We start from the raw sequence: 14,869 nt of genomic DNA, 5'->3' as shown, positions 1-14,869 counted from the left end.
AATCCAGGCAGCAGCACAAAGTATGGATTGAAGTGGGGAGAGACACGAGGATGGGAGATCAGAGAGAAGGCTGATGCAGTAGAGCTTGAATGAGCAGGGTAGCGGTATGGATGGAGAGGAAAGGGCGGATCTTGGCAATGTTGCGGGATATGGAGTTGGGAGTTTTTCTGCCCATGGTCCAGCAACCATAGCTGTCCCTTGAGTTTGGAGCAGCGAGGCTCCAAGCTGGGGTGTCCATGGCCCATGGTGCAGAGCACACAGGCTGCTATCCTGGTCTGGAGGCTGGCCTCAGGGGACCACAAAGGCTCTGGGGCAAATAGGGGGTCAGAAGACCCATTGGAGATAGCCTGGAGTTATGTGTGTGTGAGGTCACATCAATCAATCAATCCATCAGTGGCATTTATCGAGCATCTTACTGTATGAGAACAACTATGCTAAGCGTTTGGGAGAGTACAAAACAGATTGGGGAGACAAGATCCCTGCCCACAGTGGACTTACAGACTAGTAGGGGAGTCTTGCCTTATGCTGTCAAGTCGACTCTGACCCATAGAGACGCCATGGACTCATCTCTCCCAGTATGTCCCACTCTCCATCTGTAATCGTTCTGGTAGTGTATCCATAGAGTTTTCTTGGTAAAAGTACAGAAGTGGTTTACCGTTGTCTCCTTTCACACAGTAAACTTGAGTCTCTGCCCTCGATTCTCTCCCATGCTGCTGCTGCCCAGCACAGGGGAATTTTGACTTTCAGCTCACTGCCTTCCACTCGCTAGCCACTGGTCAAGCCAGGAATGTAATGGGTATGCCTCTGCTTGACTCTCCCTCCCGTAGTTGAGACTGGTAGAGTACTGGAAACTCTCCAGGTTTGACCCTGAGAGGGGTAGTCACGGAGACAGACATTAAAATAAATTACAGAGTGGGGAAATGGCAGAGTAAATAAGAACATAAATACAGAAGAAGTGCGGCCTAGTGGATAAAGCATGGCCTTGGGAGTCAGAAGGACCTAGGTTCTATTTCATGCTACACCACTTGTCTGCTCTGTGACCTCAGGCAAGTCACTTCACTTTTCTGTGTCTCAGTTGCCTCACCTGTAAAATAGGGATTAAGATTGCGAGCCCCATGTGGGACAGGGACTGTGTCCATCCTGATTAGCTAGTAACTACCTCAGCTCTTAGTACAGTGCCTGGCACATAGTAAGCACTTAGCAAATACCATTTTTTTTTTTTTAAAGTACTTGGGCTAGGGGTAGGGTGAGGATCAAAGAGCTTAAGGGAAGGAGTGTGGCTCCATGGAAAGAGCACAGGCTTGGGAGTCAGAGGTCTTGGGTTCAAATCCTGGCTCCGCCACTTGTCAGCTGTGTGACTTTGGGCAAGTCACTTCATTTCTCTGTGCCTCAGTTACCTCATCTGTAAAATGGGGATGAAGACTGTGAACCCCACGTGGGACAATCTGATCACCTTGTATCCTCCCCAGCGCTTAGAACAGTGCTTTGCACATAGTAAGTGCTTAATAAATGCCATTATTATTGTTATTATTAAGGGGGTTGGACCCAAGTGCGTAGGTGATGTGGAAGGGAGGGCAAATAGTTGGGGGAAATAAGGGGTTTAGTCATGGATGGCCTTTTAGAGGAGAAAGGACTTTAGTAGGACTTTGAAAATGGGGAAAGCAGTGTCTGACATGTCTGGAATCCAAACCGTCACCAAAACCTGCCGGTCTCAGCTCCGCAACATTGCCAAACCGCTACCCTGCTCGTTGAAGTTCTCATCCTATCCCATCTGGACTACTGTATCAGCCTCCTCTTCGATCTCCCATCTTCTTGTCTCTCCCCACTTCAAACCATACTTTATGCCGCTGCCCGGATTGTCTTTGTCCAGAAATGCTCTGGGCATGTTACTCCCCTCCTCAAAAATCTCCAGTGGCTACCAATCAACCTACGCATCAGGCAGAAACTCCTCACCCTCAGCTTCAAGGCTGTCCATCCCCTCGCCCCCTCCTACTTCACCTTCCTTCTCTCCTTCTACAGCCCAGCCTGCACCCTCCGCTCCTCTGCCGCTAATCTCCTCACCATGCCTCGTTCTCGCCTGTCCCACTGTCGACCCCCGGCCCACATCATCCCCCTGGCCTGGAATGCCCTCCCTCCCTACATCCGCCAAGCTAACTCCCTTCCTCCCTTCAAGGCCCTACTGAGAGCTCACCTCCTCCAGGAGGCCTTCCCAGACTGAGCCCCCTCCTTCCTCTCCCCCTCTTCCCCCTCTCCATCCCCCCGCCTTACCTCCTTCCCTTCCCCACAGCACCTGTATATATGTATATATGTTTGTACGTATTTATTACTGTATTTATTTATTTTACTTGTACATATCTATTCTATTTATTTTATTTTGTTAATATGTTTTGTTTGTTCTCTGTCTCCCCCTTCTAGACTGTGAGCCCACTGTTGGGTAGGGATCGTCTCTATATGTTGCCAACTTGTACTTCCCAAGCGCTTAGTACAGTGCTCTGCACACAGTAAGCACTCAATAAATACGACTGATTGATTGATTGATTGGAATTCTCAAGTGCCCTCCGTGGCCACACTATGGATGATGCAGGCAAAACCTTTATCGCGGCAGAAAGGGTGGAATGGGGTGAGAAGCAGAATGGCCTTCTGGAAAGAGCACAGGTCTTGAAGTCAGAGGACCTGGGTTCTAATTCTAACTCTGCCAATTGCTTGCTGTGTGACCATGGACAAGTCACTTCACTTCTCTGTGCCTTAGTTTCCTCAACTGTGAAATGGGGATTCAATACTCGTTCTCTCTCCTATTTAGACTGTGAGCCCCATGTGGGACCGGGGACTGTGTCTGACCTAATTAACTGTAATAGCCCCAGTACTTAGAACAGAGTTTAACACACGATGAGTGTGTAACAAATACTATTTAAAAAATGTAGTGAGTGCCTCATTTTATCTTGGGCTAGATTTCTTCTAACTTGGAGCCACAATTTTGCCATTTTAGAGAGGCGGCTCCCCTCTTCCTCCGGCCCCCACCCTTCTGCCTCAGACTTTCCCACCATTTTTGATATCGAATCTCACACCCACTCAGTGGGTGGACCACTCAGACCACATTTCTGTTTTAAGCAAGGCAAAAGCAAGATGGGTCTCAGGACGCCTGTCAGAAACTTAGCACTGAAAAGTAAAACATCATTCTCATCAGGCTGCATTGATGTACAGCATTGATTATGTTGCGAAGCAAGTGTTACCCACTGCCTAGAGAAGCAGCGTGGCTCAGTGGAAAGAGCACGGGCTTTGGGGTCAGAGATCATGGGTTCAAATCCCATCTCCGGCAATTGCCCGCTGTGTGACTTTGGGCAAGTCACTTAACTTCTCTGGGGCTCAGTTACCTCATCTGTAAAATGGGGATTAAGACTGTGAGATGGGGATTAAGACTGTGAGCCCCCTGTGGGACAACCTTATCACCTTGTAACCTCCCCAGCGCTTAGAACAGTGCTTTTCACATAGTAAATGCTTAGTAAATGCCATTATTATTATTATTATTATGAGGCAGAAATTCTCAGTTCCATACCCAGGATCGGGCTAGTTCCTGGAGGTAAGAATGACACTGAAAGTAGAAGGAGAAATATTTTCTCCCATATGCCAAGGTTTTGTAAATTTTTCCTCTCCAACATATATTGAGTCAGTCAGTCAATTGTATTTATTGAACATTTACTGGATGCAGTCGTTCCCATCCTCCCCCATCCCTGAGAGTCAACCAATCAATCAGTGGTATTTGTTAAGCACTTTCAGTGGGCAAAGCACTATACTAAGGGCTTGGGAGTTTATGAGACAATCGAGTTGGAAGACCCTAGCCCAGCCCCCCAGGAGTTTACAATCTAGAGCGGGAGGAGGTGGAGTGAGGGGGAAACTCAATCCTTCCAGATTTTTACTTCCGGTGCCTATTTCCTACTGCTTCATGCTTCACCACCATTCCCCAAACCCTGCTACATAAAGAACCACGTCATCCAGCCATGGAACACCAATAGGCAGTTAAGTTTAGTGATGCACTTCCAAGTCCACTTTGAGAGATGCAGTTGCAATGGAAAAGGCCCAGCCAGTGACTCAGCCTAGGTATTTTACACTCACTCTCGCCATGGGGTCTCTGTTAAATCTGTAAGATTAAATATTACCGTGAACGGTATTAGTACCTTTCTCTTCTCTTCCTGCTTATGCGAGGGTCTTGCGTGGCAATACCAGCCCATCTATCTTGTCTTCTGTCTTCTAGCAACCCTTCTAGTCAGCCCTTATTTGGTGAGGGGGATAGGGTTTTTTCTAGCCACCAAAGTTTCTTCTCTCATTTCTCTTCTTGGGGTAATCTTCTGAGGGCAAAGGTTCATCTTGGCCTTGTCTGTCCTCTTCAGAGTTATCTATTCACCCTGTTTTCATTATCCAGAGGTCTTAGTGGGAGAGTACTCTAGAAATCAGGGGCTTTCTAGAGCAGCCAGAGCAGCTGGGCTTCAGAGGAAGGGTGGTGGTGACAACGATGGGGGTACAGAGGCTTGGGGTATACTGAGCACGGGGTGGGGGCAATAAACCCTACTGGGAAAGGACCACCCGTTTCACACTGAATTGCAATTTAGGCCCAGATGAGCATAAATCCTCAACACCATTGACACTCATTTACATATCCTTGTACTCTACTATTTTCCCTATATGTAATTTATTTAAATATATGCCCCCCCACCACCACCACCGTAGACTATGAGCTCTTTGTGGAAAGGTTACATCTACCAAATCTACTGTAGTGTACTTTCTCCAGCGCTAGTAAGTATTCAATAAATATCATTGATTGATTGATTGATTGATCAACAGCATTTATTCAGAGCCTACTGGGTTCAGAGCCCCATACTGAGTGGCCGTATCGGGCAGAGGTGCTTGGGAACATACAACTAAAGTTAGAAGACCAATAGGAAAAATAATAGGGCATTAGTTGCCAATGTAACTAAGACAATACGAGCTCAGATACTAATTATGAAAACCAAAAGAGGCAATTATATAAAAAATACATACATAGACACTCATATATGTGCTAAGGTATCTGATGGAGCGACAGGAAGGAAGTGAATATACCTTAAGCATCACATCTCCCCCCCTCTCAGGGTCGCACCTGGAGAGTTTCCAGTACTCTACCAGTCTCAACTATGGGAGGGAGAGTCAAGCAGTGGCCTGTCCATTCCATTCCTAGCTTGGGCAGCGGCTAGCGAGTGGAAGACCATCTGCTACACATCAAAACTCATCTGTGCCCGGCAGCAGCAGCACGGGAGGGAGTCGAGGGTGGAGACTCGAGTTTACTGCGTGGAAGGAGGCAATGGTAAACCACTTCCATATTTTTACCAAAAAAACTCTATGGATACACTACCAGAACGATTGTAGATGGAGGTGGGGCATTCTGGGAGAGACGTGTCTATGGCTTCTCTATGGGTCGGAGACGACTCGACAGCATAAGACAGGACAAGATCACATCTTTAGTGGCTATAGGGGACAACACAATGGAGGTGAAGAGGGGGTCATTGCCCCATTACCATTGGGGCTGAAATAGCAGCCTTACTCAGGTCTCTAACAAGACCTGATTAGGGCTGAAAATCAATCAATCGATTGTATTTATTGAGTACTTACTGTGTGCAGAGCACAGTATAACAGAGTTGGTAGAAACGCTCTCTGCACACAGCAAGCTTACAGTCAAGAGGAAAAGACCCTCAAATCAAGTCTTTCTAGCCTGTTAACTCTTTAAGGCCTGCTTGTCTCTCCCAAGTCCCACTCTGCTTATTACCTCAACCTCTTCACCCTGACACAAAATGAGAAAAGTGAGCTCCTCTTGGATGCAGACAGCAATCTGGGCTACGCCCCTTACAGAAGAGCATCAGTTCTTGGAGCTTTCTTCTGTTGGCCCCAGCCAACATATCCCGAGTGACTCATCTGCAATGTCTCTTCTTGGGATCCTGCTTACCAGCCGATTGCTAAATGAAAGTAACGGTCCTGGCTACCAAAGTGCTCGAAGCTCCCGCCCCAGAACTCCCACACTCCACTCGGGTGCCTTTCCCTGGTCAGATTGGTCTGAGTGTCCATCCCCTTCTCTTGAACTCCAAATCTTAGACCCCAAGGTGGTTAGGATGGTGAGGGAAAACAATGGTGCCCACTGCTTGAAGGCTTGCTCCAAATGAGTGGTGGCTGTTTTAGAATTGGCCCATTTTCGGGCTTCTGTAGCCCCACACACAGCGTGCCAGGCATTTTGGTGAGGAATACGTGCCATTGGGCTCCTGATTCCTGCAACTATTCACCAGTTGGATTCCAACAGCAACAGGCATTACTGCCTCACACCTCACCTTAAAGTGAATGTTAGCTAGAAACCTCTATCCAAGACGGCAGGACAGGATGCAGCGTGGCATCAAGGAAAGAATGTGGACCCGGTAGTCAAAGGATCTGGGTTCTAATCCTAGCTCTACCATTTGCCAGCTGTGACCGTGGGCAAGTCACTTCACTTCTCCATGCCCCAGTTTCCTCATCCACAAAATGGGGATTCAATAACTGTTCTCCCTCCTCCTCAGGCTGTGAACCCCAGGTGGGACAGTGATTGTGTCTGATCTGATTATTTTGCATCTACCCCAGAGTTTAGTACTGTGCATGACACATAGTAAGCTCCTAACAAATACTATATAGCACGGCCAGAATTTAGTTTGTGGGAGCTTCCATCTGCACTGGAACAGCCCTAGAGAAAAATAAATCTGTAGGGCATCACACCTGCCCCTCTGAACCCAAGGTATCTTCGGGCCATCCAGATCCACAGGGCATCTATCTACTCTTCCCAGGGAGTCTGTCCTGAGCCAAGTGAGGAATTCCAGAAGTCCTCCAGAAATTCTGGAACACCCACAGAGAGTCCAGAGCCACCCAAATCTCCCCATGATCACCTTGCCAGGAGTTCTGATTACTGTTGATCCAGATTAATCTGATGAGTGGTAGTACTTGCAAAGGGCTTTACCATAATCATGACCACTCATAGGCAAGTAACAATTCATATCACCTGCTGATTACACTGTCAACATAACTCATGGCATTCTGTAGGGGCTATGATTGAATGATGAGAGTGCTGATTCTTTTTAAAAAAAGTGTGGACTGCTGCCTTCCTGTTTTTATTTTCAAGGCCGCTTTCACAGTGCTATAGGAACACTAAATGGTAAAAGATTAATAAAACTGCCTGTCTTACAGATGAAGCTGGACCAATCACACAACCTACTGCTGGGAGTATGAAATTTCTGGTCCCTTTTGAGATGACAACCAGTTTGCTTGTTTTTTTTAATGGGATCTGTTAAGCACTTTGTTATGTGACAGGCACTGTACTAAGCACTGGGGTAGCGACAAGCTAATCAGGTTGGACACAGTCTACGTCCTACATGGGACTCACAGCAAACACACACACACATACCTCCTATTTATATTTCTGATATATTTAGCATTACATACTATTTTATCATCATAAAATACGGGAAGCAGCGTGGCTTAGTGGAAAGAGCCTGGGCTTGGGAGTCAGAGGTCGTGGGTTCTAATCTCGGCTCCGTCGCTTGTCAGCTGTGTGACTTTGGGCAAGTCACTTCACTTCTCTGGGCTTCAGTTGCCTCATCTGTAAAATGGGGATTAAGATTGTGAGCCCCACCTGGGATAACCTGCTGAACTTGTATCAACCCCAGCGTTTAGAACAGGGCTTGGCACATAGTAAGCGCTTAACAAATACCATTATTATTATTATCATATATTTATATCCTATTATTCTGTAATGTAATTACATTAATTGTCATTTATTTGAATGTCTGCATCTCCAGCTAGATTGGAAGCTCCTTGAGGGCAGAGATCATGGCCACTTACTCTGTCATGCTCTCCAAAGTGCTTAGCACAGTGCTCTGCATATAGTAAGTGCTCAATAAATATCACTGATGGATGGTTTGATTGATCCCCAAGTAAAGAAGAGAAGCGGAGAAGCAGCATGGCCTAGTGTCAACAGCATGGGTTTGGGAGTCAGAGGTCGTGGGTTCTAATCCCGGCTCTGCCACTTATCAGCTGTGTGACTTTGGGCAAGTCACTTAACTTCTCTGGGCCTCAGTTACCTCATCTGTAAAACAGGAATTAAGTCTGTGAGCCCCATGTGGGACAACCTGATTACCTTGTATTTACCCCTGCACTTAGAACAGTGCTTGGCACATAATAAGCACTTAACAAATACCATTATTATTATTATTAATAATAATAAAATGCCTCAATGCACACTGCCAGAGTCTACCCTGACGTCGCTGGCCACTCATGTCTCCATCCCCTGGCTCCCTTCCAGGGGAGTATCTTCCTAAGGAAGAGTGCAAGTCACTCGTTTTCTCAAGGAAAATGACTCCCTGCTCAACATATGCACATCTCCACCCTTTCCCCATACCCTTTCGCTGAGGTATACTTCCCCCTTGGGACAAAACGATGCCTTCAAGAACCCTCCTCCTGTTCCCTCCCTACACCCACACACACACTTTCCACAGGCCCACAGGCCAAGTGTAATTGACCCAGCGGAGCTGGGATAATGCAGCTGTCTTCTCTTCATAATGAAGCAAGAGCAGAGAGAAAGAGGCGCCGGCTGGGTCCTTGACCAAGGAGAAAGTCATTTGAGCAGGGAACAGTGTAAGTTTCCTACACTGAGTGCTTCTCTCCTCTGTCTGCCTCACACTTTTGGCTTTAAGAAGGAAGATAGACAACTTGAAAGACCCGAAGAAAGCTCCTCTGTGCCCCAGTTTCACCATCTGCATGGGACACTCATTCACTCCACTCATCTACCTTCCCAAGGGTTGTGAAAGCTAAAGACCTGGGACTTTACAAACAGATTGAAGATTGTTGGAGGAAAGATAATAATAATGATGACTGACAGGCACTGAGATAGGTACAAGACAATCAGGTTGGACACAGTCCCTGTCACACATGAGGCTCACAGCGTAAGTAGGAGGGAGAACAGCTACTGAATACCCATCTTTCCAGTGAGAAAACAGACACAGAGAAGTGAAGTGACTTGCCCAAGGTCACACAGCAGGCAAGTGGCAGAGCCAAGATTAGAACCCAGCTGCAGGCCTGTGCTTTTACCCTGAGGCCATACTGCTTCCAAGTGTATCCAGTTACACAGTGATTCCATCTTCTAGCCAAGGAGATTCCAGTTTGAACAAGAAATGCAACAGCAAAGAAAAGTTTACTGGGAGAGACGGCTAGGCTTGAGAACATAGAGAAGCAGTGTGGCTCAGTGGAAAGACCATGGGCTTTGGAGTCAGAGGTCATGGCTTCAAATCCCGGCTCTGCCAACTGTCAGCTTTGTGACTCCGGGCAAGTCACTTAACTTCCCTGTGCCTCAGTTACCTCATCTGTCAAAAATGGGGATGAAGACTCTGAGCCCCACGTGGGACAACCTGATCACCTTGTAACCTCCCCAGTGCTTAGAACCGTCCTTTGCACATAGTAAGTGCTTAATAAATGCCATTATAAACATAAATGAGTCAAATGCCTTATCCACACCAAACTTTTCCTCTGAGGATCTCTAAGCACTTTACCAAGTAGATGTCATTTTAGTGCTCTGTAAGAGCCACAGATTAGGCTGGGTGGCAAGGTGGCACTTGGGCAGGACAAATATGTACAAGTAATAATAATAATAATAATTGGCATTTGTTAAGTGCTTACTATGTGCAAAGCACTGTTCTAAGCACTGGGGAGGATACAGGGTGATCAGGTTGTCCCACGTGGGGCTCAAAGTCTTAATCCCCATTTTACAGATGAGGTCACTGAGGCCCAGAGAAGTTAAGTGACTTGCCCAAGATCACACAGCAGACATGTGGTGGAGCCGGGATTCAAACCCATGACCTCTGGCTCCCAAGCCCGTGCTCTTTCCACTGAGCCACGCTACTTGTACATATTTACTATTTTAATTATTTTGTTAATGATGTGCACATAGCCTCAATTCTATTTGTTCTGATGATTTTGACACCTCTCTACATGTTTGGTTTTGTTGTCTGTCTCCACCTTCTAGACTGTGAGCCCTTTGTTGGGTAGGGACCGTCTCTGTTGCCGACTTGTACTTCCCAAGCGCTTAGTACAGTGCTCTGCACACAGTAAGCACTCAATAAATACGACAATGAGTGAAAATCAACGGCAGGTAGCGTTAGGGCTAATGTCGAACTCTTAATCAGAGCCCGCGCTCCCTTCTCTAGATTCTCCTTCTAGCTGAACCAGTACGGCCTAGTCGAACTACCCAAGACAGAGACTAGAAGGAAAGCCCTGGCTGAAGGTTTCCAAGGTGCAGCGGCTCGATAATGTTATCGCTGGGTCCGTTAAAAAGCGCGGCAAAAGATATCGCTGGAACCCAGATGAGATGAGAGTCCCCTAGTCAGTTCCAAGCATGTACGGTGGATTACCCAGAAGTTCCCTGGCTGCAATCTGCTCTAATTTCTAGCTCTGGAATAAAAAAGACCCGTTTGAATAAGGAGGGCTCCCACATTCTCCTCTTAAAGGAGTTTAGCTCCAAATAGCTTGGCCACTGATACTGGCAACAGCTGCTGAGTGCCCGCTGTTCTTATCAGGCTGGCGTGGGGGATAGAGAGACAGAGCGAGAGAGAAAGAGTGTGTGTGTTTGTGATGTGGTGGGTGGCATTCACGCATACCAGCGGAGGTCATTGGAAAGATATCAAGTGGCATGTGGTCACAGCTAAAAGTGTCCACAAACAACTCCCCACAGCTCAGCCCACCTAAAGTAGTAGCAAAATTCTTCCTTTCAGCTAGTACTAGGAAAAGGGTTTCCAGAAAGAGAAGACTAACAGGAGATGAGACAGGAGAATGGCTAAGGATATGTCCTCTGGACTAGCCTCTGCACCGAATAAAGCTCTGCTTTCCCTGTTTCCCCACCCGCAACTGTAAACTATCCTCTATCCCTTGGGGCACCTAAAAAATCCTGAGTTAGAGTGAAAAACAATCTCTTTTTCTGCTAAATGCATATCAAAGGTAGGTGGATAAGAGATATAGTAGTCATGTTATTCACATCTCCTTTCCAAGCACTTAGTACAGTGTTCTACACCCAGTAAGCACTCAATAAATATCATTGACTGATTGATTGATTGATGGAGGGGAAAGCTGACTGGAAAAGATGACCACTCGATCACTTTGAAAATGAGTTGCAGGGAATTACAAAGGATGCCATCTGGATTCTTCTTTACCTAAAACTGGTCAAATACTGGTTGGTAGCATTTGACCAGTTCTAGGTAAAGAAGAATCCAGATGGCATCCTCTGTAATTCCTTGCAACTAATTTTATTGAGGTCTGTGGGCAAGGCACTTTATTAAGTTCTTGGGAGAGTCCAATAGAGTAGGTAGACAGGACCCCTTTCCCTTCTCCATTTGAATTCCCCCTCACCATTCACCAGCTGAGCAACAGTATCTGCCTCCAGTCACGGCTGCCCTGCCACTCCTGGAAAGAAAGAGGTTGAGCAGACGCCAGGATCGCAGGACTTGACTAAAGTTTGCTCAAAGGTGGATTCTCTCTGGGGAAGTGCCAACGGATCCGTTGGTTAACCTGCAGAATCAGGCAGGAAAGGCACAACCTGTTGGCCAAGCTAAAGAAATGAATGCGACCTGATGGATTTCACAAGCTCAGATGGCCAGAGCAAGGCCGGCAGCAAATATTTCTTTGATCTCCTGTTGTGCAGTACATGCCCAAGAGCCCCTGAGCTAACCCTCTCACTGCTCCTGCAGCAGCTCCACAGAGAAGCAGTGTGGCCTAGTGGAAAGAGCCCGGGCTTGGGAGTCAGAGGTCATGGGTTCTAATCCCAGCTCCACCACTAGTCTGCTGTGTGACCTTGGGCAAGTCACTTGACTTCTCTGTGCCTCAGTTTTCTCAGCAAATTTAACACCCGTTCTCCTTTCCCCTTAGGCTGTGAACCCCAAGTGAGAAAGGGATTGTGTCTGACCTGATTATCCTGTGTCTACCCCAGCGCATAGCACATAGCAAGTGCTTAGCAAATACTATTATTGTTACATCAACCCCAGTGATTAGTATAGTGCTTAGCCCATAGTAACCCCTTAACAAATAACCCAGTTATTTCTATTCTTATTCCACAGGCCCTCCACTGAAAAGCCAGAACAATGAGCTGTGACCCAAAGCAAAATGGTTTATCAGGTCTCACTATTCACTGATTCATTCATTCAATTGTATTTATTTATTGAGCGCTTACTATGTGCAAAGCACTGTACAAGCGCTTGTACAATAGGTAAGCCTCGAGAGGGGAAGCCAAAGTCCACCTATAGTTCTAGGGCTGGCTAGATCATGGCTGTGAGTGACTGCTTTCTGACAGAATATCAATACTGAAATAGTTCTGTCCTGTAAGTTAGGGCTTTATTAAGTTTCAATGGAAAACAAATAAGACACCTGATACTCCTGTCTCCATCCATGCCAGCCGAATGCATATTTCCTAAACCCTTCTTTCCTTCTCCTCCAAAAAAAGGTAACTAGCAACACCCTACACCTGTGAAATGTTGCATGATTTAGGCCCGAAGTTTAGGAGACAGGATTCTCGGTTCTGCTCCCTGTGAAGACTGAGTCCTTTAGTCAGGGATTAAAGGGGCTGAACCAGAGGTAAAACCTGACAATCTGGATTTCCTCATCTTCTACTCTTACCTTTGGCCAAGTAGCCAATTAAGCTGTGGTGCTGAGAAAAAGAGAAATTATGTTCTTCACTGAAAAGCAAAGGACCAAATAAGCTACCACTCCAAAACCCTCTGCAGAAGCCAGACCCTTAAAAGTTCCATATGCAATAAACCCTGCAGTTATCTGGGATTGACAGGACAGCACTGCTCCCCTCATTTATCTCTCTTTGTGCTATACACAGCTTGTTACACCCAAATTCATGCAACTATCCTTATCAGAAATATTCACTTAAGTGTGTGGCTGGGGCTCCATGAATAGCAGCTTCTGCTGAATCACCAAGAGGGACAGTACGCTATAAGCCTGTAGTTTTTCCAATAGTATTTGCTAAACCCTTACTATGTGTCGAGCACCGTTCTAAGCGCCGGGGTAGATACAAGTTAATCAGCTTAAATACGGTCCCTGACCCACCTGGGGCTCATAGTCTAAGAAGGAGGGAGATCAGGTTCTGAATGCCCATTTTACAGTTGAGGAAACTGAGGGACAGAGAAGTCAAATGACTTGCGCAGGGTCACACAGAAATTGGAAGAGTTGGGATTAAAACCCGGGTCCTCTAACTCTCAGATCCATTCTCTTTTCACTAGGTCACACTGCTTCCCTCACGCATGTTCCCTAAGAACGTGAGCATGTGCATGCACACACATACATGCACAGGAAGCCATTTGGTTACATGTTCTGTAAATTCAGAGACTCCAAACTGTAGTACTGATTCTATTACTCCCTGATTTGAAGCACTTGACCGGGGATGAGAAGCATTCATCCAATTTCATACTGGACAGTCCAGTTGTCTGTCCCCTGTCTGGTATGGATATGTCACCGGTCGGCTTTATGTCCGGAATTTTTATTTTCAGTTCCCAGTCTCCCTCCTCCTCGGATCCTCTTGCCAAGTTGTACAGCTTGGAAGTGCTTCCCGTGTTCAAGGAGACCTGAGCAGCGACAGCTGTGTTCCAGAGCATGTGTATGTCGGCTGCCAGCGGCTGAGGTGGGTTCTACCTGGAGAAAACTGTAAGTTTGGCCCTTCGGTAAAATGTTTCACACCTTCACAGCCATCTTTGTAGTAACAATAGTATTTATGAAGGGCTCAATGTGTGTGGCGTACTGTACTAAGTACTGGGAGAGAATACACAGGTGTTGGGTGATTTTGAGAATCGCCACTGGCCACCCTACTTAGACTCGCTGTGCCCCCTCACCTCCTCCTCATTTGGGAAACCAAGAGGACAAGCCAAATTTCACCCACCTGCAGTACAGTGGCTTTCCGACTGTGTCCCACAGAGCTAGGGATTCCTCAGGTGTTTCCCACAGGAGCTTGAACAATAATTGGTCATTTTCCTTTTGGAGCTACCAGAATTGCTTATCAATAATACAGATACCCTTAGTTCAAAGAAACAATTCAATAGTGATGGGTTCCCCCTGCCCTCCCTCCCCACCAAATCGCCTTAATTGTTTGTATAAGGTTTTTATCAACAACGAACTATTTTTAAACACTCCCCAGGGTAAATTAAGGAGCCCAGGCTGGAGTTTGGTGTTATCAGGAGAAAATGTTATAAGGGATTCTGTGGCGTGTAAAAGTGAGATCCATTTGAGGGGCCGTGATGGAAATGCTAGCTGAAGCACTGGGGAAAATTCTAGACACCAGGCTGCATGTATCACTCCCTTGGATCTCAGTGAAAGCAGAGACGTTACTTCTGACTTACTGAGCACTTTACTATTCACCCCAGTCCCACAGAACTTATGTCCGTAACCTTACACTCTACAATTTCCCCTATCTGTAATTTCTTTTAATGTCTGTCTCCCCATGAAGACTGTAAGCTTCTTATGGGCAGGCATCACACCTGTCAACTCTGTTACATTGAACTTTCTCAAGTGCTTAGTATAGTGTGCCTCAGGCGGGAAGAGATGAGTGGAATCCCCTGTTACTGACCCAGCAGATGAAGCTAATCTCAAAGTGAGAGCGAAGGCCAAAACCTGACTCTCGCTACTGTCTCCAGGGTTTGGTTGCGAGGAGATTTTTTCCATTGTTCATAAATGCTTCGTTTTATATGTTCAGACAATCTATGAATGACTGTTTTATCCAACACCCGAGCTAGAAGTTCACATACATTAACAGGGTTATAGCCTTTACACAGTTTTCACTCCTCCCCAAGCTCGC

General features: G+C 46.5%; 1 non-coding gene across 1 annotated transcript; it reads left to right on the top strand.

Moving 5' to 3' along the window:
• The first annotated feature begins 5,113 nt into the window (after positions 1 to 5,113).
• LOC119944825 lies at positions 5,114 to 5,251 on the top strand. The gene has a single exon (XR_005455973.1). It is a non-coding gene; the product is annotated as a small nucleolar RNA SNORA7 (small nucleolar RNA).
• The last annotated feature ends 9,618 nt before the right edge of the window (positions 5,252 to 14,869 follow it).

The sequence above is a fragment of the Tachyglossus aculeatus genome, chromosome 23 (genome assembly GCF_015852505.1).
Source record: "Tachyglossus aculeatus isolate mTacAcu1 chromosome 23, mTacAcu1.pri, whole genome shotgun sequence".
NCBI classification, from domain to species: domain Eukaryota; kingdom Metazoa; phylum Chordata; class Mammalia; order Monotremata; family Tachyglossidae; genus Tachyglossus; species Tachyglossus aculeatus.
Note: the sequence above shows the minus strand (reverse complement) of the source record. Positions and strands in the feature narration are given on the sequence as shown.